General features: G+C 36.6%; 1 protein-coding gene across 8 annotated transcripts in view; it reads right to left on the reverse strand.

The window, feature by feature from the left end:
- LOC127969099 (zinc finger protein 438) overlaps positions 1–13,493 on the reverse strand; it is a 61,433-nt gene extending 47,940 nt beyond the window's left edge. For 3 of the 8 annotated variants that reach the window (XM_052570786.1, XM_052570784.1, XM_052570782.1), the window contains exon 1: positions 13,216–13,491. The gene's annotated coding sequence lies outside the window, so the exon portion shown is untranslated. Of the gene's footprint in view, positions 1–13,215 lie in introns of all 8 variants that reach the window. The other 5 variants (XM_052570785.1, XM_052570781.1, XM_052570783.1 and 2 more) reach the window with 3 other exon arrangements.
- Positions 13,494–17,618: the final 4,125 nt, after the last annotated feature.

Here is a 17,618-nt window from a genome sequence, read left to right on the forward strand (position 1 = left end):
GGTCTCAAACTTTTAAACCCAAGTAGAATCTTGAGTCAGATCAGAACAAGTACTAAGTATCATCCAATCACAACATTGTTTGCACTTTTGGGCCAAAAATGTTAACCTGGGGTCTTCCTAAACCATAGTGCAAACCTGTGTAGTCAGGTTTTGGGATGTCACATTGTACATCTATAAACCCTAGGCTAAACGTATTACTGCATATTTATGAGGTCAATAACATTGATTGGACAAACACAGCTTGTGTCGGACATGACCTCTTCTAAGAACTGCTTGTCCATCTTTGAAAATGTCACCACGTGGTAAGAAAAACATAATAAACATGTACTTAATACATTTGGTGTCAATTTAAAACAGTATCACATTTCTATCGGATCCTGAAAATAAATAACGTCTGAAAGTTTCTATGAATAATGTAAGCAAGCACTATTCTGTTTCTAATTGGCTGTCTGTTATTAAACAATTAATTGTGAAGATTTTACCACCTACGGGTTTACAATACACTATAGACCCTTAGAACCGCATTTTGGTCTTAACACCATTTTATTATCTAAAAAATATACAATTCTGTTCAATAGTTTGATGTCAGTAAGATTTTTTTATGGCTTTGAAATGAGTCTCTTATACTCAAGGCTGCATTTATTAGATCAAAATAAAGTGTGCAATATTACTGCAATTTAAAATAACTTTTCTATTTTAATAATTTAAAGTGTAATTTATTCCTGTGTATTTCCAGCTATTTCTCCAGTCTAGTGTCACATGACCCTTCAGAAATCATGTTAAATTGTTGCGCAGTTCTTATTATTATGGTATTGATCCTGTACTGATATAATAGTTTTGTGGAAACCTTAATACGCTAATACAGAAAGCTATAAAGAATAGCTTTTAGTTGAAATAGAAATTCACTTGAAATAGAATTTACTGTTACATGGTCATTTTAATGCATCCCTGCTAAATAATAGTATTTAAGGGATAGTTCACCCAAAAATTATAATTCTGTCATTAATTACCCTTGTGGTATGCATGTGTTTTATTCATGAACATGCATCGACGACTGACACGGAAGAGAAGAAATTGTTGAATGAAGTAATAATTTTTTTGGTTTTCTTTGCGCATAAAAACTATTCCATTAGCTTTCTAACGTTAAGGTGTCACATGAACTATTTTAAGAATTTCCTAACTACCTTTCTGGGCCTTGAATGTGTCAGTTGCATTGCTGTCTATGCAGGGTCAGAAGAAAGCTCTCGGATTTCATCAAAAATATCTTAATTTGGGTTCCGAAGATGAACGAATGTCTTACAGGTTTGGAACGACATGAAAGGGAGTAATAAAAGAAAGAATTTTCATTTTGCAGGAACTATCCCTTTAATTTCTACCAGCTGGAGATTCATTGCGTTCCACAGTTTGAGATTCACAGCACTAGCTGAAAGTTCGTTGTTCTGTGTTTTTGAGAGATGGTGACTATGTCCAAGTCCCCAGTTGACAGTGCCAGGTCTGGAATGAATGATTTTACACACAACTGGCAAGCGAGCTGAGCTTTACTGAAAACAGCTTAACAGCTTACAACCATACTGCGTTTCCAATAGTGCAATGACATGATGAACAATCACTCTGAGATTGTCACTTTCAGGTGAACATCGAAAAAGAGAACAGGCCATAACAAAAAGTTAAACAGGACCCACGCAAATGCATTTTAATAATGTAGCTGGCAGAGAGCATTCAGACAGAAAGGCAGCCTGTCGCTTATTCATGCATGCGCCTGATGCAGAGCGACATAAATGTCCTCATTACAACAGCCATGTTGCCTCTAAACAGCCTGTGCAGACTGAACTTTATAAGAAATAGGTAAATATGTGTTTGCTGCTAGAGGAATTGTACATTCATTCATCCGAGTTTTGCACAGAATGGCTTTAGGTCTCAAGGATGATCAATTTTAGATCCGTTCACATGCTGCCTAAACCCTTATAAACAAGATCTAGTTGTATTCAACTCTGGTTTTAACTGCATTACTTTGCTTTACATTACACACAATTAGAAATGGACAGGATCAAAAATTGGTTCACCGTCATCATTACATCTATATAGAGAAGTGCTTTGTCTAGCTTCATTTAAATGCTCTTAGTATAACTTTAACAGTAAAATATTTAAAATATAAGAAAAAGGCCAACGTACAAACGAAATGCAATTAAATAAGTGCTCTTAATCATTACTGAATGGGCTAATGTGCTAAACCACCAGCTTGGCAAATCACTCCGATTACAAAGTAGTTCTTGTCAGCACTTCAGGTACCGCATACTGCAACAATTCCTCAGACATGCTGAATTCAGCACTGTAAACCCTATTTCACTGGAGAGCAAGAGACGGGTCTATCCGTAAAGAACAAAAATAAACAAAATCAGCTCCCATATTGTTTGGTCTGTAACAGACTACTCCCTCAGGCTCAGAAACCTCATCTTCTGGGACAATTAGGCCATCTAGCACAGTACAACGGTCTTATTAGAGCTGTAAATGCTTGCATTTATTCTCCAGGAACGGTCACAACATAACGTTACACCTAAATTGTCTTTGGCATGAAAGTAGATCATTTGAAATATTTCTGGACCAATGGGACAGTTTGCTACTTCACCAATTTTTGAGTGTGTGTAGTTGCATTTGTTGAGTAAAGGAAAGTGTCTATAAACTATCAAGACAAATAATTCCCAGCCTAAGGAATAGATTATTTCCTTAGCATTGTTGGATATTGCTGAAGACGAATTGATTTTAAAACAAACAACCAAATTAGCAAATAAATAAATAAATAAAAATTTCTAAATAAAATAACAATCACATAAAATGTATTAAATAAAATGTAATCACATTTAAATAAAAACAACTAAATATATAAGCTTATAAAAGGTATATAATATATATTTTTTTAAATACATAAATACATTTTCAGTTTTTATCTTAGGGCAAGAAATCTGCAGAATTCTACATAATAATGTGTCAAACTAAGCTCAATTACAACACTTTAACAGGTAGCAAAAATCCTTATAAAACATGTTATATCTACTAGGGGCTGGTAATTTACCGCGTTAATTAGATAAATTAATCATAGAGAAAAATAATGCGTTAAAATGATTGATGCATTTAATGCACTTGCCCCGCCCCAGACCCATGTGGATCATCTGTCATTCTATACAGTCGATTGATGACCAATATGAGGCAGGGCAACAACTTACTGGGTGATGGAGCCTAGAAAATGTCCCTAAAATTCAAGATATGGGGCAAAACGCCCGCTTGAGATTGTGTCTCATATTTACATCATATAGTTATAGATTATCACAATTAGGCTAAGTGAAATATCACATGAGTGCAAATGTGATACTCATCTTATACAACAGTTCATTAAGAAGTTAATATTGTGTTATTTTAGACACATTGTTGTCTGTTTTGCTCAATTTTGCGAACCAGAAGTTAAAGACAGAGCAGAACTGTTAATTTCTGAGCAACCCACAGTGGCATTTCATTTCTTAATCCACGTTTTGAATGAATTTGGTCAACCAATTGGCTCGCTGAACCATTGGCGTTTGCGTTGGTTTTGTATGTTCCTCTCCTCCTCATTCCTGAATGAATCAACCATTTGAACGAATCAAATGAATGAATAAATGACTCAATGAAGACATTTTCCACCACCTACTGGCAGTTTTAGTATATTATTTAGAACCATTAACTAAATAATTTCATATTTTCATAGTAATAATAATAAAATTAAGAAAATAAATTATTAAAGTTATAGTTCACCCAACCAAAAACGACAATTCTGTCATCATTTACTCACATGGTCCAAAAGAGTAGGCTATATGTTATACATTTTATCAAACAAAATATTTCTTGCTGAACATACTTTTTGTAATGCCTGTTTGATGTTTTACACAACAGTGACTTTAAATTATCTTTTGGGAGTCATTTATCCAAATTTGATGTGCGATTAATTCGATTAAATAATCGCCACATCATGTATTTAATTAGATTAAAAAAAATTAATCGCTTACCAGCCCTAATATTTACTAAACAAATACATTAGGGTTGTGGAATAAACAAAACTTTCTGTAGACCACTGTGTGCGACGCGTATATATATATATATATATATATATATATATATATATATATATATATTAGGGGTGTAATGATACGCGTATTCGTATTGAACCGTTCGGTATGAGGCTTTCGGTTCGGTACTTGGTACGCATTAATGTACCGAACGGTGAAATATAATGATATGCGTTCAACAAGGTAGCCCAATAACCCAAACGACGTAACAGGCAACGCCCCTGACACTCCCGAAGAAGAAAAAAACACCAACTTATATGTTTATGTTAGGCTACTCAGTCATGCGCTCACAGTTCATGCACGGTACGTGATGGCCAATGTGTTTAACAGACCAGAAATAGAAGATCCTCCAATAACCAACAGGTCTGGTGTTTGGGTGCACTTTGGATTCCTTGTAAGCTATAATGGTGATGGCAAGAGAGTGGTGGATAAAAAAACAACTGTATGTCGCATCTGCTACATGACAATAGGGTACACCAGCGGGAATACAAAAAAAAAAAAAAAAAAAAAAACACCAGCGGGAATACTTGAAACATGTCAACTCATTTACGCCGACATCACCATATTGTGTCAGTATCTGGGAAAAGACGAAAAAAAGGAGAAATATACACGCAACAAACTATCCCTGCAGCATTTAGAAAGACATTTCCAACTGACTCAAACAGGGCAAAAGACATCACCGCAGCGATTGGTAGGCTACATTTACGTTACATTTACATTATAGCCGCGAATATGAGACCTTTTACTATTTACTATTCATTCTATCATCACCATTATAGCTTACAATCCAAAGTGCACCCAAACACCAGACCTGTTGGTTATTGGAGGATCTTCTATTTCTGGTCTGTTAAATGCATTAGACATTTTGCAACGAGCCTTCAGCGCGTGCTGAGTGAGCGAGCGCCTTAGGGGCCGTTCACATATCGCACCTAAAAACGCGTGGAAAAAGCTAGGCCCGTCTTTCTTCTCCTTTCCAAAGCGCTTGAGCAGAAGCGCCCCTGAGGCGTCTGCCTTTGCTAAGCAACCATGACGTGCTCTCTCCACGAAGACGCGGAAATTTCAGCAAAGGATAAATGGATTTGCAGCTCTTAAAATCGCTTGCAGTAGGCTAACTCTGCTACTAAATTTATTTCAAAATTGCAATCCATATACAACTATGATCAGCTGTTCCTTCATCTTGACTGAGCTTTCAACATTGTTACGGGAAAGGATGAAGCTGATTGGTTAGTTCTTGTCACATGGGCCGCGGTGCGCTTGCGGCATTCTGAAAAGTTTAGATGTTTTTACATTTTGCTGTATCTAAAACGTACCGAACCGAACCGTGACATCAGTGTATCGTATCGAACCAAACCGTGAATTTTGTGAACCGTTACACCCCTAATATATATATATATATATATATATATATATATATATATATATACACACACGCGTCGCACACAGTGGTCTACAGAAAGTTTTGTGTATATATATATATATATATATATATATATATATATATATATATATATATATATATATATATACACACAGTATGGGCCTCTATATAATGGATTCAGATGCACATCATCACATGCTCTTCATTCACAGTGAAACTCTAAAGCTCACATTGTCTTTCTCTCTGTTGTACATGCACACACATAAACCTACTGGGTTCTTTAACATGCATTTATGTAATGATAAGCATCACTTTGAAAAAGCATCTTGTTGCATCATACACCATCTCTTCAAGCCACATCTGTGGCCTATAGGTCATCACAAAAATCTCCCTCACAACGGTAACTTTCAATCAATTTAATGTGGAAGGATTGGACCACGAGTTAAACAGATCCATCATTGGGGAGAAGGACAGCATTGCACAACCATTAAATGACATTACATATCTTTGACTGACCACAGAAACAGCTCTTGGTTACAGGGCACTGATAGGTGGCTGAGGGAACAGAAGTAGGTTCTAACTATGATCAAACTATTTCCTCTCTTTTAGATCTCTTCAGCTTCTTCCATCCTTGCAGAGACAGGTTACATAACCCCATGTCACGTGTGCATGAGTATGCGTAGGTTTGCGGCAGTAACGATTTACGTGTGGTTTGGGCTCAAGTCTTGAGACGGTACTCGCTCCACCACAAAACCACACTAGGAAAAAGTGAGTCACACTACAGTCACCTCCTCAGGTGGACCAGGGGAAGGAATGAGTGAGATGGAGAGACGGGGACGGATGATGACTAAAAAAAAAACATTATGTTGAATGGCACAAACATGAGAAATGGGACAAACAGAGTTGTTTGTGTCCAAGCAATTGTGTTGTGTTTGTAAAACAAGGGCATGTCACATCAAATTAATTAGAGACTTGAATCATATAGAACAGATCCTGACACGGACAAAAGCACCAGTGGGAACCGTCATTATGGTGTTTCCCCGTTTCCTTTCATTCACTCGAGTAACACTGAAAGCACCTGTAAACTAAACAGCACTTCCTTTCTGGCATCCGATTGTCATCCCAAATGGGTAAGACTGATTTTCTTTGGAAGGAGGTCATAATGTCGGAACAATATTGTTATACAAAACAAATAGTTGTGTCTTTTATTTAGTATTGGAGCAACGCAGCCAATTTCCTATAAGAGTTGAGCAACAAGGATTCTCAAATGAGCCGTATAAAGACATTCTGACTTTTCCCCCATCACAGTTCTGGCTGTTAACCTGCATGTTGAAGTTCAATCATCTCTGGCAAACATCATTATTGTGCAAGATACTTACACACTAGCTGGGAAGGTGGGCCCAGATGTGTGTAATCAACAAAAGGGATTGATTTATCTGATCAAGTTCCATATGCAACTAATCATTCACTTTTGAAAGAGAGAGAGCGAAGGATAGAGACAGACATATGGCTTGTGACTGACTGACTGCTTTTTTTTTTTACATTAATACCCAAATGTCAGTGTTCATTTGTTAACGAATTTATGTACATTACAACTGATCTGTACAACTACAAGAAATTACTGCAAAATGCAAAACATTTTTTTACACATTTTTCTTATTTCAAATAAATGGTGTTTGGGGGGAAATCGTGGCCTAATAGTTAGAGAGTTGACTCCTAACCCTAAGGTTGTGGGTTCGAGTCTTGGGACAGCAATACCATGACTTAGGTGCCCTTGAGCAAGGTACTGAACCCCCAACTGCTCCCGGGGCGCCGCAGCATAAATGGCTGCTCACTGCTCCGGGTGTGTGTTCATGGTGTGTGTGTGTGTGTGTGTGTTCATGGTGTGTGTGTGCACTTTGGATGGGTTAAAAGCCGAGCATGAATTCTGAGTATGGGTCACCATACCTGGCTGTATGTCATGTCACTTTCACTTTTTCCACTTTTTACTTTTGAATTTTTCTATTAATCAAAGAATTAATTCCATTAAATATCAAGAATCTCTCAATAATAACAATATTACAAGGATTAGAAAACTGTTACTGAAAACTGGAGAATTCAGCTTTGCCATCACAGGAATAAATTACATATTAAAATTGTATAAAGCAAGAAACAGTTATTTTATACAATATTTAAAATATTACCTTTTTACTGCATTTTTGATTAAATATCCTTGGTGAGAGAGAAGAAACGGTTTTCTAAAAAATAAAAATAAAATCTAAAAAAATTAATTCATACTGACCACAAACATTTTAACAGTACTAATATATATATATTTTTATCTTGTACATCTAAAAACATAAAAATAACAATACACATGGTACCAACATTTATTGTTTAGCCCTAAAATCAAAATGACACTTCCTAATTTGTTTCGTCTCACTGGTCCAAATCTGAGTTTGACTCTACTTCCTTCCCCTGTGGGTCCGAACCACAGTAAATTACATTTTTAGCACCACCATAAGTAATAGCACCAGATGTTTACTACAGCAGCAGTACGTAATTAGAATGAGAAGACACAAATTTAACTGTAATATAGGCATTAGGGTCGGGCCGATAGATAATGCCATCGTCCTTTCCCGATGGCTGGTAGACGTCATGATGTTGAGCCGGCATCGTGACCCCCCCCCCCACCCCCACCCCCACTTTGTACGGAAAGAAAATTATGTGTACTACGGGACCCTTAAAGGGAATAAATACTGTACTATAATGTAACAGGCAACCATTAGCAATCGTTATATTTTTTCCATGCCTTTCTAAATACAGATTCATGCTTCCCTCACCCACCCCCGAAGTATGAAAATGCAATAAACTACTATATATATTTCTGACCAGGAGTATGCAAATGAAAGTGATTTGGAAAGACGCCATCCCCACTGTGAAGCATGGTGATGGTAGCATCATGCTGTGGGGATGTCTCTCTACATCAGGCTCCCGGAAGGCTCGTGAGGTGGATGGGTGAAATAAATGTAGAAAAACACAGGGAAATCCTGGAGAAAAAAACCTGACAGAGTCTGCAAAACACCTGCGACTTGGAAGAAGATTTGTTATCCAGCAAGACAATGAACCAAAGCATAAAGCCAGTGCTACACAGGGATAGCTTATAAACAACAATATTAATATCCTGGATTGGCCAAATCCACAGTCCAGATCTCAAGCCAACTGAGAATTTATGAGCGTGCTTGAAAAAGCCTGTCCACTCATAATCTCTATGCAACCAGACAAACTCAATTCAGTCATCAAAAACGGACTGAGATCTGCCTCCAAACCTCCTTGAAATTGATGACTTCATTAGCACCCTGACAACCAAAGAATTTCTTAAAGTTTCCTACATGCCGTGGTGAGATGCAATACAGCAGCAAATGAAACATTCACTAGTCCATTACCACAGCCACTCTGCCCTCAGTCCGATGCCACCACATTCATAATTCACACTTTTATGCACTTTTCTTGTACAAGGTGTTGGCTTTTTTTTTTAATACTAAGGTGAGTTTCTGTTGCACAGACATTCTAGCATAAGCAGCATTCTTGTCACTTCAGTTTAATCCGTGTACTCTTAACTATCTCAACTACTGGCCATGATTAGTGAGGTGCTTCTCTTAATAAGAATGAAGATGATGAGAGAGAAAACTATTCAATGTAAATGAGCCACTACTGATTCAGAAGGATTTGGTTTTAAATATCTTAAATCCTCTCTTACGGATAAATGACTTTCTGCAGCAGAAAAACTATAAGTAACTATAATGATGTGATGTCATGAAGATGCAAATGTCACATGACTCCCTTGGACCATAGCACAGCACTGACTCTAAATTCCAAACAGCATAAATTGTCTTTACCTGATTATAAATTACATTTCTGACATTATTTTACTCATCCTCATGTTATCCCAAACCTGTATGTTTGTGTTATCTGTTACGTGGAAATTATGACAGAAGTTTTCAAATTTGTTCAGTAGTTTGCGTCAAAAACTCTTAAGACTACAGTTCAAAAGTTTGGGGTCGGGTTTTTAAATAAATTTCTTATGCTCACCAAAAGTGCATTAAGTTCATAAAAAATTATATAGTAAAACAGTTGATTTGTGAATTATTATTACAATTTTAAATAATTGTGCTGTTTTAATGTCACATGATCCTTCATAAATCAGTCTAACACGCTGATTTGGTGTTTAAGAAACATTTCTTCCTTTCAATGTGAAAAAGCAGTTCGGATTCTTAGTATGTTTTACATTTTTTAAAAGATTTGATTAATAGAAAAGTTCAAAAACAACATTTACTTGAAATCTTTTGAAATAATGTACAAGTATTTGCCACTTCTAATCAATCAAGCATCCTTGCTGACTAAAAGTATTAATTTCTTACTGTAATAAATTATTAAAAAGTATTCAAATCTTTCTGACCCCAATCTTTTGAACGACCTGCATTTTAAAATGTTCCTTTAGGTATCTATAAAAGCAGTAAGCTGAGTGTTTAAGCTTGTTCATGTGTTGGTTTGTGTCTAAAACTACAACAAAAAAAGTGTATTGTGAGAGAATATTAGAAATGCACTCCACAGCGTGTAAAATAAACAGGAAAGCATGAGGGTTTGCCACACATTGCTGTATGACCTCTTTGAATTCTGCATGTCAGATAACGGTGGAAATTCTGAATCTTGTGATCGCAGCAAACCTGGTCCCCTTGAACAAAGAAATGAATTACTCATAAAATATGCACGGCTCCATGTTCATATGTTTACTTTGGCTACACATCGCACCTTGCCGTGAAGCTCTGCGCTGTTACAACAAAGACATTTGTTCTGCATCTGCTCAGAACAATCCCAGTAATTACAGTGCAGTTTCCTCCGCAGTTTTGATCTCTAATTGTGGAAAGCCTTATTTCTGACCACACATGAGAACCTCACAGATAGGTGAACTCTCTCCTGCGAGTAATCACTACAAAGTCACTGACCAAGAAGTTGAAGGAGAGTTTAAGATAGCTATCTTTTTCTGGCTAGGTTTGTGTGTACGGGATAAATGTTGTATGTGTGTGCGCGCGCATGCAGTGATGTTGACATGGTTCTGATTGACCGGAAATGTTAAATAAGCATCTCTGCTATGAAAAGGGTCTCCGTCCCCCTCTCTCTCTCACCACATGTGAAACCACACAACGTCATGACAACTGCCAAAATAAACCTCAGCATCCTCCAAGAGGAGAGTGTGTGTGTGCGCTTCCCTGCCGTGCAATACGTCCGTGCAGCAGTGTATTTAATAACCTTTTGCAAAATCCCTGAAAGAATGTGTTCAGTGACACCGCAGAAATGAATTTCAACTGCCAACAGCTACACCATAACCAGCAGAAGATTCTCAACGATCCCCTAAATTTCTCTCAAGCAGTTTTAAGTTTAAAGTCAAATATTTTGATGAGGAAAAAAACGTTACTTGAGTAGAAAAGGCTTTTCTCAACTCCTATATTAAGGTTAACCCTTTCTAAACGTTTGAAAGCACTATGCCAATATTTTCCAGGAGCATACTGTGTCGTGTTACACTGTTATTAAGCATTTCTCGTCATATCTTTAACTCTGCGGCTATTAAAGTATGACTCGAAAGCTCTAAAGGGAACAGTTCATAGAAAAATGTCCAAATCTTTGTGATGTTCTGGAAAACAAAAATGTTTCAAGATTATCCTGGCCAGTAGGGCTGCACGATATTGGGAAAAATGACATTGCAATATTTTATTTTACTGCGATATATATATTGCGATATGAAATCTAATCAAATTTTTTTACAAACAAAAATCACATTCGTCAAGGGCCGGGGAGCAGCTGGCCCGTACAGTTAATGAATAACGGATCAACTACGACAGCCTGCATCGCACATCCTGCGATGTGACTATCCTGGATTCGTACATCACGATATCGATGCTTAAACGACACATCGTGCAGCCCTACTGGCCAGACTTTTCAATATAACGAAAAAGATAAGGACTAGGGCTTTCAAGTTTTAAAAAGGATGCAAAACACCATAAGTAGTGCATACAGCTAAAACACTATATTGCAAATCTTCTAATGCCAAACAGTAACTTTTTGTGATGAACAGACTGAAATCTACCTGCCGTGAAATGCTTTATCTGTCTTTCAAAAACAGGTCTTTCCATTACTGTAGTAACAAATTCATCCTTTGTACATTACATTTTACTATTCTTGTCATGTCAAATGTTTTACACTCATGTATACACTCAACATAATCATCAATTTAAAAAAGCTTGCTTACAATCCTGTACGTTATAAACCTGGCTTCCGCTGTGTTTTTCAAAACGTCTCCTGTCTGACAGAACCATATTGTACAGCTTTTGCCAGTTCAGTTCATGAGAGCCAATTCTCATCACCAAAAAGTGGCAAAAGGGTATGTGCGTGCGTTTATGAATTTAACAAATTGTGTGAGACAATTTTCCTGACACTGCTACTCATTCAGCAAACCTTGCCATTATAAACACAAGGATGTTCCACTGGAATTCCTGGGGCAAATTTCCAATCTAACGTCCATGATGATTTGTAGCTTAACTGAGAAAATATTACTCTAACATTTGGAATCCAACGTGGTTGATTTACTAGTTTGAAATGTCACTGGTCAAGCATGTATATGCAAACAAACAACCACAGATTGGTAAATTTATAGTCCAACTTTGATTTGTTGTTAGATGAGCTAGGTCTATTTCACACTGTATGAGAAAGCATAACATATTTCAGCAACAATATAAATAGGTTACAATATCCCCAAGCAATGGTACTGCATATCAGAAATGTAGGCACGAGTTGTGTTTCAGCTCTGAACCAATTTTTAAAATGTGAACCATTTAAATCTTGGTGGAAAATGCTTCCAGATTACAAATTTGCATATAGCAACATAATGCACTGCAAACTGCTCACATATTGTTTAAAAAAAGCATCTGTCTGGGTCAATGCAAGTTACATACAGTGCCAGACACAAACAACACTTTCTTGCAAATATAGTGCTGGTGTGAAAGCTTTAGCACTTACGGTTGAAACAATGTGAAACTCTGTTAAAAAGGCCTGACTTTCACATTCATTTCAGTACAAGCAATGTAAATCACTATTAAAAGAGTAAATATGACTTATAGCTCCTCATTTAAAAGGCTGGCTTATGAGATTTACAAACTGACAGCTAAGATCAGACTATTATACACAATATTACATTATGATAAAAACAGTTTACCAAAGTCTAATAATGCATTAGGTAAGTAACATAAATACCCAAAGCAAACATTATGACCTAGCTTCAAATCTACGCAAAAGGTGGGTATAACATACACAAACAATCACAACACCATGCACTGAGTTGCATCATCATCATCACAAAAATATTAATAAATGTATCGGTGTTATTACTATTCTGTTAAAACAATGTCACTTTTAAACCGTTATTGCACGAGAACTGTTAACTATGCACCGAGATAAGAATCCTCACATTGCGAATATGAACGGCAATGGTTTTTAAGAACGTGTCGTTGTACTTTAGGTGCTACAGCTCTGTTTTTATGAATTGTGTTGCTCACTGTTGTTTTATTCTGCATAAACACATCCTTGAAGGCCCTGGCCTGTAATCCTTCTGGTATTCCTATTGGCTGAAAATAAAGTCGTAACGACTGCATGGAGAACCCATTGCGTTCCTCTTTTCTGCACGGAATAACGGAACATCTTGTGCCTCACCTTCCAGAAATGTCCTCCAGCTCGATCAGAGGACTCTTGGTTAATTTGAAGCACGCGCCACATTAATTAGGTGAGTAGATCGACACATCTTCATAACTGTTTCTCCACAGCCATTTTTGGGCGAGACCTCAAGTCCCAAACGGTGGCTCTTACAAAGTGGAAGTAAGGGGTATTTATCTTATGCGCAATATAGAGAATCCGAAATCATACATTTCAAAATAAAATCCAATCGTTTTTGTTGTAAAGCGCGACATTTAAGCAAACACCATCTATATTCGCCTATAATCAAATAACAACGTTCAACGTCCACCCCTTTAAAGAAAAATGGTACGGCTCAGTCAACACTAGTTTACTTCTGTGAATACAGCCAATCAGAGACGACTACATTGTCACTCTCCAATCAGAGCACCGCCTACTTTATGACGAGCGCACAGTCGGCGTTTTTTTTATCAGATTCAAGGAACTGCGGGAAATCTGAGGAAGACGACGTTGTCACTTGTCAATTGAACAGGGATTATTGCACCCAAACAACACCAGTGCAAGACTAGCTATATAGGTTTTCAGCGGTTATAGAGAGCGTTGTATGTGTAGCCTACATATTTAACTAGCATAACATTAGGCTATAATTAAACTAGAAACTAGATGAAGTTGGAACTGCTGAGAGAGTAAAAGTGAAGGCTTGCGCAATAAAAGACTACAGGTAAACAAACGACTAGTGGCGGATTTAGCAGTCTCATCAGCTCTCACTCTGGTGTTTGGTACACTGTCTGTACAGCACAGTTTGTTCTGTGTATCCAGACAATTGACTAAGTGACATGCCACTAAAAATGAAAATACTGTTGCTGTTCTACTTACTATGACATAAAATTGTTGCTTAGCAGAATGTCCAAGCTTCATTTTTCTATACACCAGTGGGATACAAAATCTAAGACGGCTGTATAATTTAGATTATTAATTAATTATATTTTTCTTTCGCTTTTATAGTTTTAAAAATATATATATAATTTCAAACTTGTATTACAATAATTTTGCTAAATTAACATGAATTAGTATTTGATTTATCTTCAAATAAGTTTACATGGTCGGTGTCACATTTTTTACATGCATTAAATTATTTTATGCCATTATGTTTTTTTCTTAAAGCTAAACATTTCGATTCCAATTCTCTATGTGATGATAAACTGAAATGAGCAGAATATTTTGGTTTATCCAGCTATTTTTCAGTTTGTCATAGTCATGCTCTAATGTACTAATATGCACCCTTCAGGGGTAAAGCTGTCCCTTTGAGTGACAAAGTGACAAGCTGTTATACACTTGTTATACTATCATACATTTTGCATATTTTTTTCTGATAGCATATGCATAATATTTAGACGGAACTTTCCACTTGTTTCAAAATGTAAAGATATATATTTGGCCTTTTGGCTTTATTGGGACAGTGCAAGTGTAAGAAAGCATTAGGAGATGTAAAAGAGGAACAGAGTTTGGGAAAACCCTTTAGTTGGAGACTTAAACTTGGGTTACCCCAAAGCACTGCAAAATATAAGAGTACTTCCCACAAAGCTATGACTCTGACTCAGGGTGGAACAAAAACACTTACGTGCTTTAGATTAAAAAAAGGAATATATCTGAATAAATTACAAATTGGTATTTAGACTGCAAAGTAACCTTGAAAGTAAAATGTAATTTGTCAAGACCCATTCAGACAATTGTATTTATATAGGAGTGGCTCACGGTCACAGCCTTCTCCCTTTTTAAACATAGTAGAAGGTTACATGTGGCCTTGCAAAAAACATTCAGAAAAAGATCTCTCCAGCATCTTCAAATTATTGTTAATCCAATGCTTTTATTGTGTGCCCTCAGAAAACAGACACGTGGCCCAAAATATTTTTCATGAGCAATGGCAAATTTTGCCTTGTGCATTTTAAAGTGTACTGTATTATTACTGACTAAACTTGCAACCTTGAAGTGCTTGAACCTTAATGTAATTTCAGTAAAAATCTTTCTTAACATCAGACTGAGAGAATGTGAGTTTCATAGGCTTAGGCTGCTGGAGTATAAACATAGAGAGAATCAATGACACTCCTTCTGTTGTAAACAATGAAATGGACTCACCCGCCCTCATTCTACATCTCCTTAAGAAATGAAGCACTTGTGCATTCAAGCCGAAGGGCATCCAGATGGCAATAACTTGTGTTTACAAAAAGAAAAAGCATCAGTAAGAAGTCAGATAAAAATAAATGGTTCTCTTAAGCTAGTTTGTTTATAGTTCATAGTCTTTCCCTCATCCCTCACTTGTCTCAGGCATATATGTAATGGTTTATGGATGTCTGTTCTGTAACAGGAGCCATTTGAATGTTTTGTCTGTGAAATCTGTCATGGTCATTAGAAAGGCAGAGAAAAGGTGAGTCAGTGAATTGTTCCACTGGGGCTAGCAAGTGTGATGGCCTGGCTGTTTATCAGTCGTTGAGCATAAAACCGAAAGCTTACGGGATTCTTTTTCACTCGGGTTGATTTCAAGGAAACTTGCCTTTTGGCTGCTTCTGAAAAGCTCTAAATGCCACATTGAAAGTGGTAGTGGAGAGCTTCCTCAAATAGTTATTTTGCAGTTTCCAACTTTGCCCTCTCCCATAGCAGAAGTACACCTGACATAGCTTTTCAGTTACATAACATCAACCAGGGTTTTTTCTATTTCGGTTATGTCTTTTGACGTTTGTCCTTAGGAACCACAAAGTTGACATGGGCTAGTCAATTGCATGTAGTGAAAAAAGCAGTGAGAGTCTTGTCATTTATTTGGCATGCTTTCCTTCATTTCTTTTCTCTCTCTGTACACATTGTAAGTTACTATGGGTTGAGACTGAGAGGCTAAATTTGTAGCTAGTTGCAGCTTTCATGACCTCTAGACACATATGTCTTGCCATTTTTGAGAGCAGATGTGTGTGTAAATACATGGTTTTTCTTGAACAGAGGCATTCTGCTTTTTCTAACTGCTGTAAAAAAGAAAATTAAGAGTTTGTTTCCAAAATGCGATAAATACCATTTAAAAAAAGTTTGAGCCAAAATCAGTAATGTTTCTGGCAGGTATTGAAAAGTAAATTTTTAAATTGTACACAAAATGCAATATCTGCCATGTTACTTTGTCATGTTTTCACCCTATCTTTCCAAACTGCGACAAACACCAGTCTCCCTTCTCTGCAGAATACGATACATCCACTTAACCAATCGCAGCGCACCATTCCACGCATTGTAGACAGTAACTGACAAGCTACGCAACATCATGTTCATAATCGCAGATTAATCACCTTCGATTAAGAACGTGATATTGTGTAGCTTGTCAGTGATCTACAGCTCTGTGAATTAAATGTGGCTCCATCTGAAAGCATATGATGGAGATTTACTACTAATCACAGAACTGGCTTTACTGACGAGATGCGCATGAAATTTGCATGTGATTTATCATGCAGCCCTAAAAAAAATGTATCATTTTGATGGCATTGATGAACCTGTGGTGGGGAAGAAACATAAGCTATTAATAAGATTAGCATTGACCAAGTTCAGAGGCTGTCATGTGGATCAACTTACTATGTTGTGTATTTTAACAGTTTCAATTTGAAAAATAACTTTAATATTGATCCAATGGATTAATTGCACTTTGGGGAAATCTTGGAAAATCTAAATCTGGATTTGAATCTTTAGGTTATTATAACCTAAAGATGCTATGTGAAAGTTTGAATCCGAAAATAGTGGTTTTCATCTCGCCACTTTCTTGGTAAAGAAAACTAATTTTTACCCAAATTAATCTAAACTGATTTATAGTGTTTTGGAACCAAACTCTTAAAATATTATGGAACAAGTAAGCCCTAATATTAATTACATGACATTACTAGTCTGTTTATAATAATTAGCCACAGGCGATATCTCTATCATCTATCGTCACAACCCTGATTTGTAGTCAATCATTGTTAATTTATTGATATTATGTTTACTTATATAATGTGAGTAGTATTCAACAGGGGCCTGTTCTTCGTACGTCGCTTATTACATCCGAGATCAAATTACACATCCAAGATGATATCATCGTGCTAATCCTGATCCGGCTAATTGGGTTCTTCGAACACACCTGTTGTGTATGATTAGTATCGCTGGATTGAGTTATGAGAGATAATTGCGCGTTCATGTGTTGTCTTAAAAGGGGATATGTATCGATACTCGAAACCATGATCAGCAGTGCAGCGATTGGCTGGTGACAAGACGGCAATGTAATGACGTCATATAATTTAAAACGACACCTGACGAAAAACTTGACAAATTTCTGGACTTTTATAAGGAAACAGCCAAGCAAACAAAACTACATAAATGTGATAATAGATACATGAGACAGATAATAGATACATGTTTTTATT

Source organism: Carassius gibelio, chromosome B12 (genome assembly GCF_023724105.1).
Source record: "Carassius gibelio isolate Cgi1373 ecotype wild population from Czech Republic chromosome B12, carGib1.2-hapl.c, whole genome shotgun sequence".
NCBI classification, from domain to species: Eukaryota; Metazoa; Chordata; class Actinopteri; order Cypriniformes; family Cyprinidae; genus Carassius; species Carassius gibelio.